The following is a 17,278-nucleotide window of genomic DNA, read 5'->3' as shown; positions in this document are numbered from 1 at the left end:
TAATCTTCAACCAGTTGGAGTTGATGGGGTTTAAAGCTAAGGAAACACTGTCCCAAAGGAAGAAGCAAATTTTTGGGAGAACTACCGGCTATGTCCATTTATAAGTAGCTCATTACAAAAATTGGTTAATTCATAAAATATTACTAATATTAGCCAATTAATTATTTGTAGCAAAACAATATCAAAATTTTGCTTTCTTTTTAGTGGGTGTTATTAGAATAGGTTGGATACATCTTAAGGAGCTTGAATCTCAGTTTTGGAATGATTTGGTAAAGTTTTAAGGCGGTTTGAATTGAAAATTCAAAGTAAAAACCATACATTAAAAAAAATGATATATGTATCATATTTGTATCAATCATGTATCACATGTATATCCATGTATACCTATGTGTGAGATACATGCGTGATACATGTTTAATACATGTGTCGCAGAAGAATTTTTTGAACTCAATTTAATTACGAATTTTAATACAAAACCAATCCAAATCACCCCAAAATTACAGTATCTTTTGTCTTTTGAAGGTCAATTTGACTCATTCTCTATCCACAGACTTTTTTTTTTTTTGGGGGGGGGGGGGGGGGTCACGACTACATAGACTAATTTTACTTTCTGAAATAAAATTTAACTACTTTTGTTACAACAGTGATATTCAAATCACATAATATATTTTGCCTTACTAGAATTTGAATCCTAATCTTCCATGTTTTTTATTCACCGCTATATTGTAGCATTTAAATACTTAAGTTAAATATTAAGAACTATACAGAAACACTGTGTAAAGAGATCTTTTCTCTTGAAATTAAAAACATGGCAACAAATAATCTTAGTTAAAGATTATCTTTTTCAAATTAACTATAGCGAAATAAAAATGGATTACAAGTGTAGGACCAAATTTTCTTAATAAAATATTCATTTAAGATATTGAAGCATTTTGGAATATATTTAAAACCATGCATAATGAAGACAAACCAGATAGTGAGTAAATCACAACAAACTTGTCGGGCATTTACGTAACGTTGTTGGTTCTAACTTCTAACACTATGATGACCACATAACTCTCTTCTTTGTTTTTTCTAAAATTTTCTAATTTTGTGGCTTTCACCATTTGAATAAGCAACTCTGCCCCCTTCTCGAGAGATGTATATTTTTTAGTCAATTTCAAAAATAATAATCGATATATATTATATTGAAATTGACTAAAAAAATATACTTTTCGGATGCTATTAATTTTATCCGACCGATCAGCTCTAATCAAAAATTCATTAAATCGGCTTAAACAATACATCTTAAACCCAATAAAAATTAATTGTGATGGAATCCCGAACACATATTCATAAAATCCAAACCCTGAATCTGCGTGCTAGATTTGTTCTTTCCTTTCCTTTTATCTCCCAATTCTTAACTAAAGTATATATATATTCCATAATTTCTTGGATAATAGAAAACAAACAAAATAAGGAAAGGAGTTACAATTCTTCTTACGAGTTGGACAAAACTCTTAAAGTATGATATACTTAATCAATAATTTGAAAATTTTCACTTGGTATTTTGAAGAGGAGCCTTAAAAATAACCGTAAAATTATTTACGTGTGACAAGAAGGGTTGCTCTGATGGTAAGCAACCTCCACTTCCAACCAAGAGATTGTGAGTTCGAATCTCCCCAAGAGCAAGGTGGGAAGTTCTTGGAAGGAAGAATGTCGGGGGTCTATTTGGAAACAGTCTCTCTACCCCAGGGTAGGGGTAAGATCTGCATACACACTATCATCCTCAGACCCCCACTAAATGGGATTATACTAGGTTGTTGTTGTTGTTGACCTATATGTCACGGGTTCGAATCGTGAAAGCAATCACTAAACAATTTTACATATCACACCTTTTGGGATGCAGGTCTTCTTCATATCCTGCGTGGACACTTGTGCACCGGACTGTGCCTTATTTATAAACATTTTATCTCTAAGCACAAATCACCTCTAAAAAAAATAGATGACGAGAAAGTAAGTTTTATTATAACTTAAAAAAACTCTAAGTACTCTGTTACAAAACCTCTATATCATAAATCCAGAAATAAATTTACTAAAAAGTCAAAAAAAGAACAACAATAACAACGAGAAGAAATATTATTAGAAATCCTCAAACAAGGGTGTGTTTGGATAACAGGAAAATAAAAAAGGAAATTAAGATCTAGAGTACCAATTAAATATCTCTACCTCTTGGAGGTGGAGGTGGAGATAGAGGAAGAGGAGTGAGGTATCTAGTGAAAAACAGCCGCAAGCTTGGCAATATGCGAAGAGGATTATACGTCGTCGTTTGACGGATAAAATCCTCTATCGATTCCACGAACAAATTCAAGCTCCTTATCGGCGGCACGTATAGTGTCAGTGGCGCCGCCGAGAACGCCACCGCGAAGAACACCTCCAACATTCCTTTAAACCGCCGTCAACAACCACCGTAAAGTCAACACCGCCGTTGATTTTGGCACTCCGGCGAAGAATTTTTTAAAGGAATTTTATGTTTTCTTATGGAGTTTGACTAGATAGTTCTACATATATAGATTTTGCAAGGGGGAAGGGGTAAATGTGTATTTTTCAGAAAAGAGGGACAAGTTTTGTAGAATATTATTCATAGAAAGGTAATACAGGAGAAATAGAGATGAAATTTCCTAAATGACAACTCATTGAATTTGGACATTTTACAAGGGGAAACAAGATTTGCACACTCATCAAAGAAAAAACATGTTTTAAGTTTAAAATCTCTCGTCAATGGAATTAGAGGTTTTGGGTTCGATCTAGAAATGTTTACAATCTCTCGTCAATGAAATTAGAGGTTCTGGGTTCGATCTAAAAATGTTTTGAGTTTAAAATCTCTCGTCAATGAAACTAGAGGTTTTCAGTTCGATCTAAAAATATTTTAAGTTTTAAATCTCTAATCAATGAAATTAGAGGTTTTGGGTTAATCTCTGGTGGAGTCGGTCATTTCAAAATTAAGATGAGAAAAAGATTTTTGAGATGTATGATCATTTATTGCTACGCAATTGCAATTACAATGATCAAAGGTGTTAAAATAGAATGATGTATTTCTAAATAACATTAGAAGAAAATTATCTCAAAGGGACCTACGATATCTAAGAATTCATGTAAACATAATGGAAGTAGAAGAATCATATCATATATCTATATCTATATTTATATTATATTAAAAGCAGGAAAATTCTATTTATGCTGAACATAATAGTCATCTAATTATTTCATAATATTCAACGCTTTGAAATCAAGTAAACCTTTGTCCACTAGAATTTTCCTTATTTGATTTGTCACGTAAAAGTCATAATAATTAGGACACTATAATCAACTAAGATTTACTTTCTATAAATTATTTACCTTTTAAATTAATGAGCTTTATTTTACTGTTATTTTAAATTGAGAATATTGCTTCTTTATAAGTATTGTTTATATTTTATTTTGTTAGTTAAAACGGTTGTGTTTGGTTATCAAAACTAATTTCTTAACTATTCGATGATTTTAAATTAATTAATACGTAGGAGTTAGAACTTGGTAAAATTAAGATTCTACCACTTTAATTTAAAGTACTTTTCTCCTTCGATTGAAAAAATACAGTGTTTTATATTTCTTAGTGTAGTTGTCTGATTATTATTTTGTTTCCAGTACTTTATTTCACAAATCATGCTATTACAATTTAGAACTATTTGTGTTATTTTCTTTTGAATATATTTCTTGTGTTTAAGTTTCCTCATAACATTTAGGGGTTTTAAACCAACTAAATATTGTGCATTAAATCCTTTCCTATTTGAAATATTTTAAAAAATAATAATATAAATATCTTGTATAAATCTTTTCGTATTTGAATTATGTAAAGTAGTAACTTTGCAAAATGCCAAAATATATTGAGACCAAAAATATAAAAGTCCACAAAAAATAAATAATAACTGTTACTAAAGTCGATATATCAGTCACCATTCTTTCCATATTCAAGAAAATTTAGATTTTCAGACTCTAGGTTCGTTAATATATACGATGTTTAATTTTTATTTTAAATATTACTATATTTAGTGTCAACACTTTAAAACTCATGTAATATTATTCAATAACCAAAAATACAAAAGAAAAATCTGCATTTTCTGAAAGAAAAAACGCAGTCCTTGGAACTTTGATAGTGAAGGAAACAATATAACTCTTTTCACGTCCAAACTTATACGTTCTTTAAAACACTATATGTCGGTCTAAAGAAAGTAAATAAGTTTTTTTTTAAAACAAATGTATTATTAGTGGTGTTCATAAAAACCCAAAAAATCAAATCAAATCGACCAAAAAAATCGATACTTTTTAGGTGAGGTTTGGTTTTGGTTTTGAATTGTAAAGACCGATCAAATTTGGTTTGATTTTGGTTTTAATCAAAAAATAACCGGAAAAAACTGAACCAAACCGACTATGTGTGTGTGTGTGTGTGTGTGTGTGTGTATATATATATATATATATATATATATATATATATATATATATATATATATATATATATATATATATATATATATATATATATATATAAAGTTTCTAAAATTTTATGGTAAACATTAGTCGTTTGTATTTTTAGTCTAGTTCTTTGCTATTATAATAATCTAATTCTTTGCCTTTACATTCTAGTTTGATTGATATTTTTTTTTTTTTTTTTGCAGAAGTACAAGAATTTATTTCATGTTAAAAATAATCAATTTTTTATTGAGTACTTAAATTATTCATCACTATTTGATTCAATTATCATCAATATATCTTGGTAAATGATAGATTTCACAAAAAACAATTGGTTTGATAGTGTTACGTTGAAAATATAGTCGCCGGAATATGTGTTTGGTAGTGCATGTCTCATATTTAAAAAAAACCGATAAATAATCGAAAAACCAAAAAAACCGACAAAAACCGAATCGATAAAAAACCAACTTAATTGGTTTGGTTTGGTTCCAATATTTGAAGAACCGACTTACTTGATTTGGTTTCTTTTTAGGAAAAAATCGACTCAAACCGAACCATAAACACCTCTATGTAGTATTTAGGGTACACGTACAACACGCGTACACTAAGACTATTGTATTATAAGTGTAAAACCCCTAAGTTGTAAAGTTAATTTACTGAGTGCCCATCAAAAACTGAACGACATTTTTACTGCTCATCTAAATACTACTCCTATATTATTTTTGTAGCAAATAGTAAATTTACCATTCAATAAATGATAAATAAATTAATTAAATTGGAAGTGGCATGAAGTTCCATGTATCTATCTCCCTAGCATTTAGTGTAGTCTATCCGTTTATGCACAATGAAGTTGGTTAGTTAATTTGGATCCTATTAAAGGGTAAATGATTGCTACAAAATGTGAAAATTGAAATGAATTTCTTATCACCACCTAAGCATTTTCAACTCCTACCAGCACAAATGCACAATGAAATTGGTTAATTAGTTTGGGTCCTATTAAAAGATAAATGATGACTACAAAACGTTGAAACTAGAATGAATTTCTTTATCACCACCTGACATTTTCAACTCCTACCATTAGTGATAGATACAAAGTGATGTTAGTAAGCTTTTGGTTTTCCCTTGCTTTCTCAATCTGCAACAATGATTCGGTTGAAATATTAATAAAACCAACTATTACTAAATTTAATTGCTAATTTATTATCTTTTTAAAGACAATTATTTGATGAGCTTATACAAATGGATATAGATCAGTAATATGCATAGCCACTATTTACCTCGAAAAATATGAGTAACAATTAAAGATAATTTGTGGTTTTAAAAATATGTGATTTATTTCAATACTAGTGAATATACAAGTAATATTAGGTTTAAGTAAGAAGAATTGATGAACCAAACCAGTGTTGCTGGAGCAGCGGAGACCTCGAGCTCGATAATTTCGGAGGCCTCGAGGTCAGCTAAGAACCAATAAAGTATGAACAATGAAGTAAGAATAATAAAGCTGAAGAACAATTGTTGAGCACGGTGAACGAGAAAAGCAGAGTAGAATATTCTATTGCAGTGAATGAGATTATCCTTACAAATGATTGGGGTCCCCTTCATATAGGAGGGAAAACCCTAATATGGTACATTTTCGATTATGGTAAAGAATTCTATTGGTACAGTTGTATAACAACCTAGTACAGACTTATACTATTTCGTACAAATCTTATCCCATAATTTATGCCCTGATCCACGTGTCCTTGAGAAATTCCCGCTCTTTCTTGAGTGCCGTCGAATTTGTACAGTCCTCGAGACAGATCATGACGGGTCTCCGACTTGCTTCTCGAGGTGAGCACATCCAATCCAGACTTGATTTTTACTTCGAGCTTCCCAAACTCGAGCTCGGGGTATGATCAAGTCTTCAAAATCGAGCTCTCCGATTTCGACTGTATACAAATAGTCCCTGCGTTTCTTAGAATAAGATGATAAGAAACGATTTGAACCTCGATTTTCCCGAACCTCTCGTGATGACGTCATGCCTGTGACGTAGGCACTTGAAGTGATCAGAAATGTCATGTTAGCATGCTTCCCCAAAACATCAAATACGTTTCAGCTTTTGTCGGCCACTTGCGCCGCTGGTCCCGTCGTCGGCTTTCTATAAATAAGAGGCTACTTGGCTAAACAAAAAACTGCACTTATTCCTTCTTCATTTGCTTTTAGTCCTTTCCCTTCTTTACCTCTTCCTCTAATCACCTATTTCTATGGTTCAAATCTGTGACCACAAGATTACATGGCAGCAACTTTAACAGTTACGTCAAGGCTTCCTTTTTCAAAGAATCGGCTCGAGACAACAAGAGAAGGGCACCGAATCCTTCCCGTATCAGAAGATATGCGAACTTTACACTGCTGCTCATCTCTCTTAACTTCAACCTGGTGTGGCGCTTCATTCCTTTTTCTTTCCATGGAATGAGCTGGTACTATCATCTACTAACTTTTGCATCCCACACCGAAATAGAGTTTCGAGGATGAACACTCTTGGATTATTGCTCGTGCATCTTGCAACCCCTTTTGGTTTTTTCCTTTTGCTTGTTCATTCTTAACGTATTGTGGCCCAAAACTTCAACGGAATGTTCAATCTCGGCTGCTGGAGATATAATTACATTTATCGAGGGCCTTATGCCCTATATAAATGTTTCAAAGATCAGAAATGGTGCCCCCGAGGATTTCCGAAGACGATGCTCTCAAGGACGTGGTCTTAAAAGTGGAGTAGGTTCTTTAGCTTTTGTTTTTTGCTTCTTTGTTACTGTATAAGTATCCTTCGTAGGTGCCGTAGTTATACTTTGTAATCATTTCTTGGAAGTATAAAAGGATCCTTTTGTATCCCTTTTGGCCCATGCTGAATTTTATTCTATCTTTATTCGTAAAGACTCGATTATATGATTTCAATGACTAGCCCAAATACCGAGCTTAGGACATAACAAACCCTTAGGTTTTTAATTGATCAATATAATATCCCTCGAGGTTCTCATTAATCCTTGAGTTGAGCTTAAATATGAACTCGAAACATCGTGATTCCCGAGCCCGAGTTAGATGAGAACAAGATCTCGAAATGAAGTTAATCCTTAGATCTTTTTGCAGTCCCCGAGTGAGAAATTTCTCCAACTTTGGTAGCCCTTGAACTTTGCAGTCGAGCGGGCATTTGCTCGAACTTGTAATAAGGATAGCTCTTAGGCCTCAGTTCTTGAGTTAGAAATTCCTCAAACTCGGATAGCCCTTGGGCTTAGTAATCGAGTGGACACTCTACTCGAACTCGACTTATAGGTTTCCCTTTATGATTTTTGACGAATTAATCCTTAATGCCTTGGTCCTGATGTCAATATCGTGACATCAGCGGTTGAAGCGACTAAATAAATTGCTTTTTGCACGCTTCCCAAAATCATTAATTGGAGGCGGCTGATGGTCGGCCTTTTGGCTTCCCCAGCACGCTTAAATAACCTCTATAAATAGACAAATTTCACAACCTTACAAACTTTATTCTCATATTGTTCTCAAAGTCTCATTATCCTTTTTCAATTTCCTTGAACTCCCCCTTCTCAACACTCTTCATTTTCTTGGATCTTCTGCATTGCGATGGCTAAAACCTCTAAACCGGTTTTCCAAAAAGAAAAAGCTTCTTTATCTTCTCAATCGACCAAGAGTAAATCGGTAGTGCCCCCTCGTATTGAGGAGTGCATCCCTCCTCCTATGTGAAATAACATCCGATTTTAAAATCGAGAAACTTACATCGACACCGGGCAAGTAAAGGAGGATTGCAAGTGGGATAATAAAGAAATAGTGATTCCTTCCTCCGAGGAGGACATCACTACATATAAAGCGGGGTACTTGAGCATATATACCTACCCATTTACGTTGGGTCATGCAATTCCGGCTCAGGGTCCTATAGATCTAGTTATTCTTGACTTTTGCCAATGATGTCGAGGGACGTTTGGCCAGATCTACCCCTTCTTCTGGAGAATCGTTTACTTAATCAGGTTCTTTTCGAGCCAAGTTGAGGGGATGTCTTTTACCCTCGATCATCTGATCAGACTGTACAGTCCTCGACTTTATCGTGGGGGTTTGATAAAATTGCACTGCCGATCCTTAAAATCTTTCTTCTCTAGTATCGATGAGGACAAAGACCATGGATGGATGAGCCAGTTCGTCCGAGTCAGGACCTCCGATCTGATTCCTACTGATTGGATGTCATTCCCCGAGGAGTGGAACATGAAACGTGAGTACGATGCATGTTTATACCCTGCTTTTTTTTTCTTTTCCTGGCTTTATATTTTTCATTGGTCTAACCCATTTGCGATGGTGCAGCCACTGCTTGGTTTCCTGGTGGGGTCCCGAACCTCGACGGTAGGGTCCGAAAGCTGGCCTCCGCCTCCTCTTATTCGGAGCATTGCTGGTGAGATCTGGCCAAGGGACGATGGGAGGCCAAAAACCATGGTGAGTTCTCTTGTTTATTTACTTATGTTTCTGTCATGGGATACTTACCTCGGTTTTATGTAGGTCTTGGAGACGCCGTTGATTTGCGGTTGGCCCCGACTGACGAAGTAGAGGTTCCGAAGTCTTCTAAAGAAAAAAAGAAGAAGAAGGGAGTCATATGAAAATCCCCTAAATCCAAAGAAGAGCGTGGCTCGAAGGCCTAAGGCCGATACAGCGGCCTTATCTCTGGAAACGGCCCAACCACTTCGGGATCAGGAGGAAGAAGAAGACGACTGGCTGCAGGTAACCTGTTAAAGAAAAAATGTCGGCACTTCAAAGCCCATCGAGCTGGTGACAGTTTATATGGCTCATTCTAGAGCCGAAGAAATCTCCAAAGGGAGCTCAAACAAAGTTCCCGAGCCATCGTGCAAAAAAAAGGTACCTCACCTAGGAGGCCATTTGGAGGGCAAGGCCTAACGACCTAATCCCCAGCCTCTTCAAATAAAAGAGAAAGCCCCGAGTGGATCACTTGGGGTAATCAACGTGGATGATTCACCTCCTGGCCCCGAATTCTCCGAGAGACAAATTCGAGATGCTCAGAATATGAGGTCTTCTGAAGTGGAAGCAAGCCATGAAGGGCATGACATCTTTCGAGAATGTCTCGCACAACTTGAAGATCGCCCCGACCCAGATGCTTCTTTCATTTTTGATGAGGCTCGTAGACTTTTTAAACAAGTGAGTTTTCTGTTTTTTATGCATGCGCCTTTGTTTTAGTTGTTCTGAACCTCCCTCTTTATGAAGGCTGTGGTGGTCCATAAAAGGGCATTTTCCAAGTCCCAAACCGATCTTGCTCGATACGAGGCTGAGCTTAAGAAGATTTCGGAAGAGAGGGATGTTGTCAAAAACCTCTATGCTAAGAAAGAGATAGAGATCTATGATCTATGAGTTGAGTTGACGCAGGCATGCCAAGGACGGACCGAGTATGTTGAGAAGGTAACACAGCTCTCGAGGATTTGCTATGCACTGTGTGTTTTGGCGACTGACACTTTTAATTTCGTAGTTTCATCAAAAAGGCCGACTTGGAGGCGCAGCTTTGGGAGGAGCTTAAGATGAAAGAAGTCGAGACCCTAGGGTGGAGACAAGGTATGGACAATCTCGCCTTTGAGAAGGAAACTCTAAGAGAGCAGCTAGCTTCACTCGAATGCCAACTTCGAGGTGTGAAAGAGGAAAGCCTAGCTTGGGGTCTCGAGATCGAGGAGCTTAAAGCCAGATCTGCTGAGCTAGCCAAGGCCAAATCCGATGCTCATGCAATCATGACTTCATATCGAGTCGATGCCGAAGCAGCTAATGTTTAGGCAAAGGAGATCTCTTCTGTGGCGGAGGCTAAGTTATCAAGTACACTTGAACATGCTAGGCGATAATCCCGGAGGATAACCCTCGATGAGGCACATACTTGCGGCTTCGATCTTTCAACCGATATTGAAACGACAAAGATTTTGGAAGAAGAGGTTGTCGCTCTGCTTTCCGATGAGGATGATTCATCTAGTAGCTCTGAGAGTGAAGGAGACGGAGATGAAGTCCTCGAGGATGATGATCTCGAAGATGCGACTCCTGGAGGTGCAGCTGCCAAAGATGTGACCCCGAAGTAGTTTTAGGTTACTCTATTTTGTTTCTTTGTAAGCCTCCATCGTGTAAATATCTCCTGTTATCATCTTTTGGAAATATGAGGGGAACTTTTTATCTCGTCTTTAGTTTGTGATGGACTTAATATTTCCTTTATTTATGGAAGACTTCGTTTGAATGATTAGTCCGAGGATCGGTTTGGGGTTCGGGGGTAATAAAACCCTTAAATCTTTATTGATAGGTATAATAATCCTCGAGCTAAGTTTAAATAGATCCGATGTAATCTCGGGACATTGTGAACCTTGAGTCCGGATCGAAATGAGAGCGGAGTCTCGAACTATAAGTTTTTTGCCCTTAAGCCTTTCGAAGTTGGCCCTTGGGCTCGTATATATTGGCTCTTAGGCTATTTTAAAATTAGCCCTTAGGCTCTTTAAGTTGGGCCATTTTGGCCTTTAAAATGGCTATGTAATTTTTTCCTCATTTCGGCTAAAAGACTTAGTGAAAATTTAGTTATGCCATAGCATGTGTTTTTGTACCTATTGGCCGATTTTTGAAGGTTTGACGTATTGGAACCTTATTGGCTATTTATTTGAGTAAACAGAATTGAATATCTCTTGGGGTATTTCCGAAGGCCGATGTTATCGAAGCCCTTGGATTAATTGAGGGCTGGATTTATCGAAGCCCTTCATATTTTGCTTTTGCCGAGGGTAGCCTGATTTAACTAATTTTTCAATAGTTGAAGGCCTTTAATTTATAGAGAAAGTCGGACGTCTCCGAGCCGCATTATGACTATAGTCATTAGTGTGGACATAGCCTTCGGGTACGTCATTTGGAATTGTTTCCCGATAACCTTTCCGAATTTGTTCGAAGAACTAGTCCCCGAGTATATTGGCCTTGGCCTTTATTTCGAGGGGATGCCTCTTTGAGGTCTTATGAGTCCGAGTTTTTGATGACTCGGATATATTGACTGTCAGTGACAGTCCCCGAGTATGTCGGGGTGCTTTGGCCATTGAGCCGCTTCCCATAGGATTGTAAGTGTAGAGCTCGTATGATAGTAAACAAAGTGTTTTTGACATAACCAGAATGTTTCTTCAAATGGTCGATATATGCGTACATGTTTTGCCGTCGGGGTTCGACTATTCTTCATGGACACGGTTCATTTGACTGTTTAGCCCATTACAAAGTTCTCCTATCGAGGCCCTCTTAGGTGTAAAGTATTTTTCAAAAATATAGCCTCCGAGGGTGATGCCTCCCAGTATTCGAGGTTGATTGAAAAGAAGCTTTGAATACTGTTGAGTTTTCCTTAGGTACCACATAATTTTTGACTCGTTAATAACCTTTCTGGTAAAACCCATTTGGAACGAAATCCGGTCTAAGGAAAAAAGAGTGCAACACATGCTTTAAAACCTAGGGCCTTTGTGTAGAAATGATGCCTCCGAGATCGTATGTCGTCGATCCAAAATCTGTAATGAGTTAGCTTTCAACTCAAATGGACAAAAGGATAAAATCGTACCTTAGCAGCGGTATCGAGGGTGACTTTTTGTAGAACTAAGTCCCCGACTCTGAAATGTTGGAGGTTGGTCCTCTTATTGTAGTGCCTTTTGGTCCTTTGCTTTTGCGCGATCATTCGTACAAGTGTTGCTTCTCATTTTTCATCTGCCATTGGGGTATGAAGCAAAGGTGGGTTGGGCGGATATCACTATAATTCTTCTAAGGCTCGCTAACATCCCGGGGTCCACGTGAAGCCCTTTTCCCTTTTGATCAAAGAGAAGAACTGGTGACTTCGATCTGACGACCTTGACAAGAATTGACCCAAGGTAGCCATTTGTCTTGTTAGCCTTTGCACGGCCTCCACGCTATCCTCGATCATGATACCTCTGATATCCTTGATTTTGGTACCTCGATTTTATGCCGCGACATCGAGGGACTCATCTGGGCCAACCCCGAAGGCACATTCCTCCAGGCTAAGCTTCATGCTGTATTTCCTCAAGATCGCAAATGTTTCCTGTAAATAAATTAAATTGTCCTCTGCACACAGGGACTTAATAAACATATCATCACTACAAACTTTCATTGTTTTGCCTATTTGTTTTTCGAATATTTTGTTAACTAGGCGTAGCTTCCTGCATTTTTTCAGCCTGAAGGGTGTTACGTTGTAACTATAGGTTACAACATCCTGAATAATAAACGAAGCCTTTTCCTGGTCCTCCGGGTTCATCTGAATCTGATGGTGTCCGGGGTAGGCATCGAGAAAAGTTAGGGTCTCAGGGCAAACTGTGGCATTGATCATACGATCGACGCCTGACAAGGGGAAAGGATGTTCTATTCGAGTCCTTATAATCTATGCACATTCTAAGTTTTGTTTCCCTTTTTAGAACCATGTTGGCTAACCTCTCGAGGTGTTTTACTTCCCGAATAGGCCCTATTTTAAGAAGTTCGGTTACTTGTTGCGGTGGCTATTTAGCCTCCCGCTTACCTTTGTTGCTCGAGGTCAAGGGCTTAGGTAGCGACATCACTTCCTCGATAGCAAACATCTCCTTTGCAGCATGTTGCTCTCCGTAGACTGTTTTTACTCCTTCCTCCGCCGGAAAATTTATCATTAGGTGAAGAGTTGAAGGCACCGCCCTCATGTTGTGTATCCACAGTCTCCCGAGGAGTGCGTTGTACCTCATGTCGCCTTCGATCACATGGAATTTTGTGTCTTGAACGGTTCTGGATACGTTTACTGGCAAGATGATTTCTCCCTTTGCCGTTTCACTTGCCATACTAAATCCATTCAAGACTCGAGAGGCAGGTATGGTTTGGTCAAGCAACCCTTGATCTGATTATATTTGCTGAGCTACAAGGATCCAGGAGAACACGTTTAACTTGAACTTTATTTAAAAGGATAGAAATTATCAGTGCATCCTTGTGAGGCTAAGATAAGGCCTCGATGTCTTCCTCACTGAATGTAAGTGTATCCTCGAGCATGTAGTCTCGAGAGCCCGTTTTTCCCTTGCGATAGATACTCTTGTGCATTTGAATATGGGTCCATATGGGACATTGACTCCTCCGATGATCATATTAATGACATTTTGAGGTTCTTCGGGCTCATTCTTCTTGTTTGCATCTCTTTCTCGAAAATGGTTCTTGGCCCGGTCGCTGAGAAATTCACGAAGATGCCCCTCGTTGAACAACCGAGCTACCTCCACTCTAAGTTGCCTGCAATCCTTGGTCCTATGCCCATGAGTACCATGATACTTGCACACCAAGTTGGGGTTCCTCTGAGAAGGGTTGGTCTGTATAAGCTTGGGCCATCTAGTATCTCTAAGTTTTCCAATGGCTAAGACGATACCTGAAGCATCGACGTTGAAGTTGTACTCTAATAATCGGGGCGCCTCCGCTGGTCCTAAGTTCTTATCAAATTCGGTTTTGCTCATGAGTCCCCGAGAACTTTGACCTCGATCTGCTCTTCGATCATTTCGAGGTATGTTACGCCTTGAGATGTTCCTTCGATCCTTGATGTATGGCTGATATCTCTCCTTATTCGACCTTGACACCCTGTCTGCATTTCCTGACTCCTTTGCTAGCAACTTGCTTGGATAAACTGAGCCCGGGGGGCTCCCGACTGGTCATCCTCGACCCTAATTTTTGATTGGTACCTGTTATGCACATCCACCCAAGTCACGACTGGATACTCAATCAAGTTTTGCTTTAGCTGCTTTGAAGCTATCGAACTACGTTCATTTAATCCCTGAGCAAAGGCTTGTACGGCCCAGTCAGCGGAGACCGGTGGTAATTCCATTCGTTCTGATTGGAAGCGGTATACAAACTCCCCCAACATCTCATTCTCCATTTGCTTTATTTTGAATACATCGGACTTCCTTGTTGCAACTTTTATGGCACCAGCAAATGCCTTTAAAAATGAGTCTGCCAACATGGCAAACGAGTCAATAGAGTTCGGGGGTAAGTTATGGTACCAAATCAGGGCACCCTTAGATAGAGTTTCCCCAAACATTTTTAGGAAAACAGACTCAATTTCATCGTCTTCCAAATCATTTCCTCAACAAGTATATGTGGTGATGTGCTCATTGGGATCAGTGGTCTCGTTGTATTTTGGGATGTCTGGCATCCGAACTTCTTCGGGATGGGCTTTGGAGTCACACTCTATGGGAATGGTTTTTGCACGAACTTCTTCGAGTCAAGTCCTTTCAAAATCGGAGGTGCTCCCGGTATCTGATCGACTCTTGAGTTGTATGTCTCTACCTTTTTGTTATTTTCTTCAATCTTTTCTTCTCCGGCCTCGATCCTTTTGGCGAGCTCTTCGAGCATTTTCATAATCATGGGGTCAGTCCCCGAGCCACTTTCATCGGGCCTCTCTAGCGCTGGATTCACACGCTGAGTGTTCACTGGTTCGGCTGTGTTTGGAGTTCTATTCTGACTCTGAAGTTGAGCGATGGCGACTTGTTGGGCTTGCAGCATAAGGCTAACTCCACCTTGTTCCATTCCTGGTGCTCTTTGGTCATCGGGCCAGGCTTCCCTACGTGTATTCCCTACGGGGTCTGCACCTGAATCCGTGTTTAGAGTGTTATGTGAGCTGATATCAACCGGCTCCATATTTGGCACTTGCTCAGGGTTTGTGGGTGGTACACCGACCCCTATACCGCTATTTTTTCCAAGACCTTCATCGTCGTGAATAGGTGTATTTTGTGTGCTAGACATGTCTAAGCCTGAGAATCAAAAAATCTTGGCAAGAAAAAGTGTGAAGAATAATGTATGTTATCAGAAAACTAGCACTAAAATAATCACTATTATCTTTAGCCCCACGGCAGGCGCCAAACTATTTACCTCAAAAAATATAAGTAACAATTAAAGATAATTTGTGGTTTTAAAGATATGTGATTTATTCTAATACTAGTGAATATACAAGTAATATTAGGTTTAAGTAAGAAGAATTGATGAACCAAACCAGTGTTGTTGGAGCATCGGGGACCTCGAGCTCAATAATTTCGGAGGCCTCGAGGTCAGCTAAGAACCAATAAAGTATGAACAATGAAGTAAGAATAATAAAGCTGAAGAACAATTGTTGAGTACAGTGAACGAGAAAAGCAGAGTAGAATATTCTATTGCATTGAATGAGATTATCCTTACAAATGATAGGGTTCCCTTTTATATAGGAGAAAAAAAATCCTAATATGGTACATTTTCAATTATGGTAAAAAATTCTATTGGTACAGCTGTATAACAACCTAGTACGGACTTGTACTATTTCGTACAAATCTTATCCCATAATTTATGCCCTTATTCACGTGTCCTTGAGAAATTCCCTCTCTTTCTTGAGTGTCGTCGAATTTGTACCGCCCTCGAGGCAAATCATGACGGATCTCCGACTTGCTTCTCGAGGTGCGCACATCCAATCCAGGCTTGATTCTTACTTCGAGCTTCCCAAACTCGAGCTCGGGGCATGATCAAATCTTCAAAATCGAGCTCTCCGATTTTGACCGTGTACCATCATTATTAAAAGAAATAATATAGGAAATCTACAGATTTACCATGTAATTTTTTTTCCTTTGTTCACTACTTGTATGTTGAAATATGTCTGAGTTTGCCTCAACGTTTTTCTTCTACGATCCGCGGTACATAATTTTGTTTTAATCCTATAGGTGCATGAGTTCTTTCTAACCGTAACATTTTATTATTTTGTATGGGTATCAAATTCTTTGTTTCTATTAAGTCTTAATTTTGTGTTACAACTGTTTTAACAGGTTACTTGGATTGGTGCATCATAAAATTGGTAATAATTGTACACCTTTATAATTACTTCTATAGAAAAATTGTTAAGATAGTCATACATATTTCCAGTTGAAATTGCTCGCTTTTCTTATCAAATCACAATAATTAATAGTGTGTTAATTCCATTTAAATCACAGAAATTATATTAGATAAGAAAAAATTATTTATACTAATTGCCTGGGACTCACGTAGAATGCACGTATCTAAAAACTAGTACATATAAATAATATCTAACTACTTATGATTAAGGCTTAGTCATAATGGAATACTTGCATTAGGTTTGGTTTTAGTAACAAATTTGTATGTCAGTAGAAATTATAGAAATCTTAGTACTAAAGAATCCTAAAGTATGGTATATTGGAATATATAGCCCAAATTGAGTAATAGTGAGGATTGATATGACCAATCTTTGTTACAACAGGTAATATATAATAAAAGTTCAAAGATAATTTGCGTTGCTAGTAGATAATTTTCTGTTAAATTTTCTTATGTATTTCAAGTTACGTATATGGTTAATTAGATAAATTTTGGTTTAAATACCTTATCCATGTGTACGGTGAAATAACAACTATTATTTGAGTCATGATATGTCCATCAATCATTTAACCTTCCAAAAGTCTAACCAACTGATAGTCCGGTGTATAAAGCATCTCGCATTTTCGCAAGTTTCGAAGAAGGATCGCATCTCAGAGGTGCGATGTAGACAATCTACCATAATATTGTAAGTATTAGTGGCTGTTTTCACGGCTTGAAACCGTAACCTATATGTCATACGGAAACAGTTTTACAGTTGCTCCAAGGCTCCCCTTCCTGTAATTAGCTGTGTATACGAATCAACATATTCTATACCAAAAACACAAATGAGACAAAAGGAAATTTCACGTGCACATTGAAATACTCGATTTATCTGTTTTAAACTAAGATAGGTAATGAGAAATTTGTTAAGACT

The sequence above is a fragment of the Nicotiana tabacum genome, chromosome 6, assembly GCF_000715075.1.
Source record: "Nicotiana tabacum cultivar K326 chromosome 6, ASM71507v2, whole genome shotgun sequence".
Taxonomy (NCBI): Eukaryota; Viridiplantae; Streptophyta; class Magnoliopsida; order Solanales; family Solanaceae; genus Nicotiana; species Nicotiana tabacum.
This window is presented reverse-complemented; position numbering follows the sequence as displayed.